The sequence below is a fragment of the Mesoplodon mirus genome (assembly GCF_964341445.2).
Source record: "Mesoplodon mirus genome assembly, chromosome: 7".
In the NCBI taxonomy this organism is placed as follows: Eukaryota; Metazoa; Chordata; class Mammalia; order Artiodactyla; family Ziphiidae; genus Mesoplodon; species Mesoplodon mirus.
In genome coordinates this window covers 157128-163127 of record NC_138983.1, presented here as the reverse complement: position 1 = coordinate 163127, position 6000 = coordinate 157128, and positions in this window count along the sequence as shown.

The window sequence follows — 6000 nt, the reverse complement described above, 5'->3', positions numbered from 1 at the left end:
GTAAGTAAGGTGTTGACAGTATACCTGGGTCATTTCCTGACAGTATACCTATATCATAATATAACTCTTTCTTTAGCTAATGTCGAGCCTCTTATGGCAACTAAAGCCCTGATGCTGTGCTTACCTCATGCCCTGAATTTAGTCCCAAGGCCGTGATACTGTCCCTAACTAAGGCCTAGATGCTGGTCCAAAATCAGGGCATGATACTGTCCCTAACAAAGTCCCTAGCACTTTGTCTGTCTCAGGCCCTGACAGTGTACCTAACAGAAGGCCCTGACGCAAGTCCTAACCAAGACCCTGACACTGTCCCTAACAAAGACTCTGATGATAGTCCTAATCAAGGCCCTGACACTGTCCCTAAGTAGGCCCTGAGACTACGGCTAACTCAGGCCCTGACACGATAACTAATGAAGGCTCTGATGCTCATCCTACCTAAGGCCCTGACACTGTCCTAACTTATGCCCTGACACTATACCTAACACAGACCCTGACACTGTTCCTAAGAGAGGCACTGATTTCACTCCTAACTCAGGCCCTGACACTGTCCCTAACTAAGGCCCTGACACTACTCCTAGCTCAGGCCCTGACAGGATACCTAATGAAGGCTCTGATGCTAACCCTAACCAAGTCTCTTACACTAATCCTAACTAAGGCCTTGACAGTATTCCTAACTAAGGCCCTAACCCTAGCCCCAGCCCTAACCCCAGCCGTAGACCCAGCCCCATCCACTGATCCTACAGAGGCCCTCATGCTTCTCCTAGGCCGTGCCTTGACACTGTCCTTAACTAAGGCCTTGACACTAATACTAACTTAGGTCATGATAGTGTCCCTAACTAAGGCCCTGACAGTGTCCCTAACTAAGGCCCTGACAGGACTTCTACCTCAGTCCCTGACATTATACCTAACGAAGGCTCTGATGCTAACCCTAACTAAGGCCCTGACAGTGACTCTAACTAAGGCCTTGACACTATTCCTAACTAAGGCCCTAGCCCTAGCCCCAGCCCCAGCCGCAGCCCTAGTCCTTGATCCTATAGAGGCCCTTATGCTCCTCCTGGGCCTTGCCCTGACACTGTGCTTAAGTAAGGCCTTGACACTACTACTGACTCAAGCCGTGATACTGTCCCTAACTAAGGCCCTGACAGTGTCGCTAACTAAGGGTCTTTCTCTCCTCCTAGCTCTGGCCTTGCCATTATACATAACAAAGGCTCTGGCGCTCCTCCTAACCAAGGCCCTGACACTGTCCCTTACTAAGGCCGTGATTCTACTTCTAACTCAGGTCCTGAGATTATACCTAATGAAGGATCTGATGCTAACCCTAACTAAGGCCCTGACAGTGACCCTAACTAAGGCCTTGACACTATTCCTAAGTAAGGCTCTAGCCCTAGCCCCAGCTCCAGCCCCAGCCCCAACCCAAGCCCCAGCTCTGGCCCCAGCTCCTACGGAGCCCCTTATGCTCCTCCTAGGCATTGCCCTGACACTGCCCTTAACTAAGGCCTTGACACCACTACTAACTCAGGCCGTGATACTGTCCCTAACTAAGGCCCTGACAGTGTCCCTATCTAAGGGCCTGACTATCCTCCTAACTCTGGTCGTGTCATTATACGTAACAAATGCTCTGATGCTCGTCCTAACCAACACCCTGAGACTGTCCCTAACTAAGGCCCTGACACTGCTCGTAACTGAGGCCCTGACATTACACCCAACGAAGGCTCTGATGCTAACTCTAACTAAGGCCGTGACAGTGACCCTGACTAAGGCCTTGACACTATTCCTAACTAAGGCCCTGAAGCTACACTTAACTCAGGCCCTGACACTGTCCCTAAATAAGGCCCTGATGCTACACCTACAAGAGGCCCTGACACTGTTCCTAACAGAGGCACTGATGCTAGTCCTAACTCAGGCCCTGACAGTGTCCGTAACAAAGGCCCTGCTGCTGTCAATATCTAAAGTTCTGACAGTATCCTTAGCATATATCCTGTCCTATCTCTTACTAAGTTCCTGAAACTGTCCCTAAGTGAGCCTTGACGCTGTCCCTAAATGAGACCCTGAGCCTGTCCCTAAGTGAGGTCCTGAGAATGTCTTTAACCAAGACCCTGATGCTGATCCTATAGAGGCCCTCATGCTCCTCCTAGGCCTTGCCCTGACACTGTCCCTACTGAAGGCTGTGACGCTGGTCCTAAAGAAGGCCCAGGTGCTCTCAGTAACTAAGGCCTTCGAACTGTCCCTTGGTACATTCCTGATTTTATCCCTAGCCCGTAACCTGACTCAGTTCGTAGTTAATGTCCTGCCTCTTACCCTACCTGAAGCCCTAATGCTGTCCCCAACTAAGTCCCTGACTAGTCATCCGTAAGGCCCTGACACTGTTTGTAAGTAAGGCCCGGAAGCTGTCTCTAATGCAGGCCCTGCTGCCGGCAATAACTAAAGGCATGACACTATCCTGAGCTAATATACTGACCCATCTCGAACCAAGGTCCTGACACTATGCCTAAGTCAACCCTGATGCTGGCCCTAAATAAAGCCCTGAGGCTGTCCCTAACACAGGCCCTGAAGCTATCCCTAACTGACGCCTTGACACTCCGCCTAACTCAGGCCCTGACCAAGTGTTTAACTAAGACCGTAATTGTGATCCTATAGAGGCCCTGATGCTGCTCCTGAGTCATGACCTGACAGTGTCCCCAGCTAAGGGCCTGATGCTAGGCCTCACTCAGGCTTTGTCGCTCTCCCTACGTCAGGCTCTGATGCTGTCCCTACCTGAAGCCCTGACACTGGTTCTAAACAAGGCCCTGATACTCTCAGTAAGTAAGGTGTTGACACTATACCTGGGTCATTTCCTTACACTATACCTAGATCATAATTTAACCCTGTCTTTAGGTAAAATCAGGCCTGTTATGGCAAGTAAAGCACTGATGCTGTGCCTAACTCAGGCCCTGAATTTAGCCCTAAGGCTGTGACACTGTTCCTAACTAAGGCCCTGAATAGTCCTGTTAAGGCCCTGACACTGTCTGTAAGTAAGGCCCGGAAGCTGTCCCTAATGTAGGCCCTGCTGACAGTAATAACTAAAGGCCTGACACTATACTGAGCTAATATACTGACCCATGTCTAACCAAGGTCCTGACACTATTCCTAAGTCAGCCCTGATGCTGTCCCCAAATAAAGCCATGAGGTTGTCGCTAACATAGGCTCTGAAGCTATCCATAACTGAGGCCCTGATGCTCTCCCTAACTCAGGCTCTGATCATGTCTTAAGATCGTAATGCTGATTCTACAGAGGCCCTGACGCTGCTCCTGAGTCATGCCCTGACAGTGTCCCTAGCTAAGGGCCTGACGCTAGGCCTCAGTCATGCTCTGACCGTCTCTCTGTCAGGCTCTGACGCTGTCCCTACCTGAAGCCCTGACACTCGTTCTGAACAAGTCCCTGATACTCTCAGTAACTAAAGTTTGACACTATCCCTAGGTTATTTCCTGATACTATACCTAGACCTTAACCTAACCGTTTCTTTAGCTAAAGTTGAGCTTCTTATGCCAACGAAAGCCCTGATGCTGTGCCTAACTGAGGCCCTGACTTTAGTCCCAAGGCCGTGACACTGTCCCTAACTAAGGCCTAGATGCTCATCCTAAGTCAGGGCCTCATACTGTCCCTACCTAGGGCCCTGACACTATTCCTAACTGAGGCCCTGACACAATCCGTAACAAAGTCCTTGACACTACTGCTAACTCAGGCCCTGACAGTGTCCCTAAATAACGCCCTGATACTACTCCTAACTCAGGCCATGACATTGTTCCTAACTAAGGCTCTGATACTACTCTTAACTCAGGCCCTGACATGATACCTAACAAAGACTCTGATGATAGTCCTAACCAAGGCCTTGACACACACTGTCCCTATCTAAGGCCTTGACATTGCTCCTAACTCAGGCCCTCACACGATTACTAACAAAGGCTCTGTTGCTAGTCCTAACTAAGGACCTGACACTGTCCCCAACTAAGGCCCTGACACTACTCCTAACTCAGGCCTTGACATGATACCTAACAAAAGGCTGTGATGCTAGTCCGAACTAAGGCCCAACACTGTCTCTAACTAAAGCCTTGACACTACTCCTAAGTCAAGGGTTTTAGTTAGGTCCTGTTTCAGCGCCTTAGTTAGGAATAGCGTCAGAACCTTTGTGAGGTATCGTGTCAGGGCCTAAGTTAGGAGTACTGTCAGGGCCTTAGTTAGGTACAGTGTCAGGGGCTGAGTTAGGAGTACGGTGAAGGCCTTGGTGAGGACAGTGTCAGGGCCTTAGTTAGGACTATTCAGGTCCTTAGGTAGGGACAGAGTTAGGGCTTCAGGTAGGCTAATTATTACTTACTTAATAAGTAAGCCTTGTTAGGCTACTTAGGTCAGGGCCTAAGTTAGGAGTACTGTCAGGGTCTTAGTTAGGGACAGTGTGAGGGCCTTGGTTAGGACTAGCATCTGAGCCTTTGTTAGGGACAGTGTCAGGGTCTTAGTTAGGACTAACGTCAGGACCTTCTGTTAGGTACACTGTCAGGGCCTGAGTTAGGATTAGTGTTAGGGCCTTTGTTAGGGACAGTATCAGGCCCTGACGTTCGACCAGCATCTAGGCCTTAGTTAGGGACAGTGTCAAGGCCTTGGGACTAAGTCAGGGCCTGAGTTACGCACAGCATCAGGCCTTTAGTTGGCATAAGAGGCTCGACTTTAGCTAAAGACAGGGTTACGTTAAGGTATAGGTATAGTGTCAGGAAATGACCCGGGGATAGTGTGAATACCACAGTTACTGAGAGTATCAGGTCCTTGTTTAGAACCAGTGTCAGGGGTTCAGGTAGGGATCGCCTGGGAGCCTGTCTTAGGGAGAGTGACAGGGCCTGAGTGAGGCCTAGCATCAGGCCCTTAGCTAGGGACACTCTCAGGGCATGACTTAGGAGCAGCATTGGGGCCTTTGTAGGATGAGCAGTAGGGTCTTAGTTAAAGACATGATCAGGGCCTGAGTTAGGAGTACGTTCAGGGCCTTAGGTAGGGAGAGTGTCAGGGCCTTAGTTAAGACTAGCATCAGAGCCTTTGTTAGGTATCGTCTCAGGGCCTGAGTTATGAGTAGTGTCAGGGCCTTAGTTAGGGACAGTGTCAGGACCTGAGATAGGAGTAGTGTGAAGGTTTTAGTTAGGGCCAGTGTCAGGGCCTGATTTAGCAGTAGTCAGGGCCTTAGTTGGGGACAGCATTAGGACTTCAGGTAGGATAAGAGGCAGGACATTAGCTACGGACTGAGGTTACAGGCTAGGCATGACGTCAGGAAATGAGCGAGGGATAGTTTGAAGGCCTTAGTTATTCAGATCATCAGGGCCTTATTTAGGACCTGCGTCAGAGCCTTATCTAGGGACAGTGTCCACGCAAGGCTGAGGAGTAGCACCAGTACTTCTGTAAGATCAGCATCAGGGTCTTTGTTAAAGACATTGTCAGGACCTCTGTTAGGGACAGCCTCAGGGCCTCTCTTAGGGACAGCATCAAGGCCTCACTTAGGGACAGTTTCAGGAACTCAGTAAGAGATTGGTCAGGATATAAGCTTAGGATAGTGTCAGGACTTTCGATATTGACCGCAGCAGGGCCTTTATTAGGAACAGTGTCAGGGCCTGTTTTAGGTGTAGTATCAGTGCCTTATTTAGGGACAGTGTCAGGGCCTGAGTTAAGTGTAGCATCAGGGCCTGAGTTAGGAATAGTGTCAAGGCCTTAGTTAGGGTTCCCATCAGTGCCTTCGTTAGGTATCGTGTCAGGGCCTCAGTTAGGGACAGTGTCAGGGCCTGAGTTATTAGTAGTGTCAAGGCCTTCGTTAAGGACAGTGTCAGGGCCTGAGTTAGGTGTAGCATCAGGGCCTTAGTTAGGAGTAGTGTCAAGGGCTTAGGGTCAGTGTCAGGGCCTTAGTTAGGATTAGCATCAGAGCCTTTGTTAGGTATCGTGTTAGGGCCTGAATTAGGAGCCGCACAAGGCCCTTCATTGGGGACAGTTTTAGGG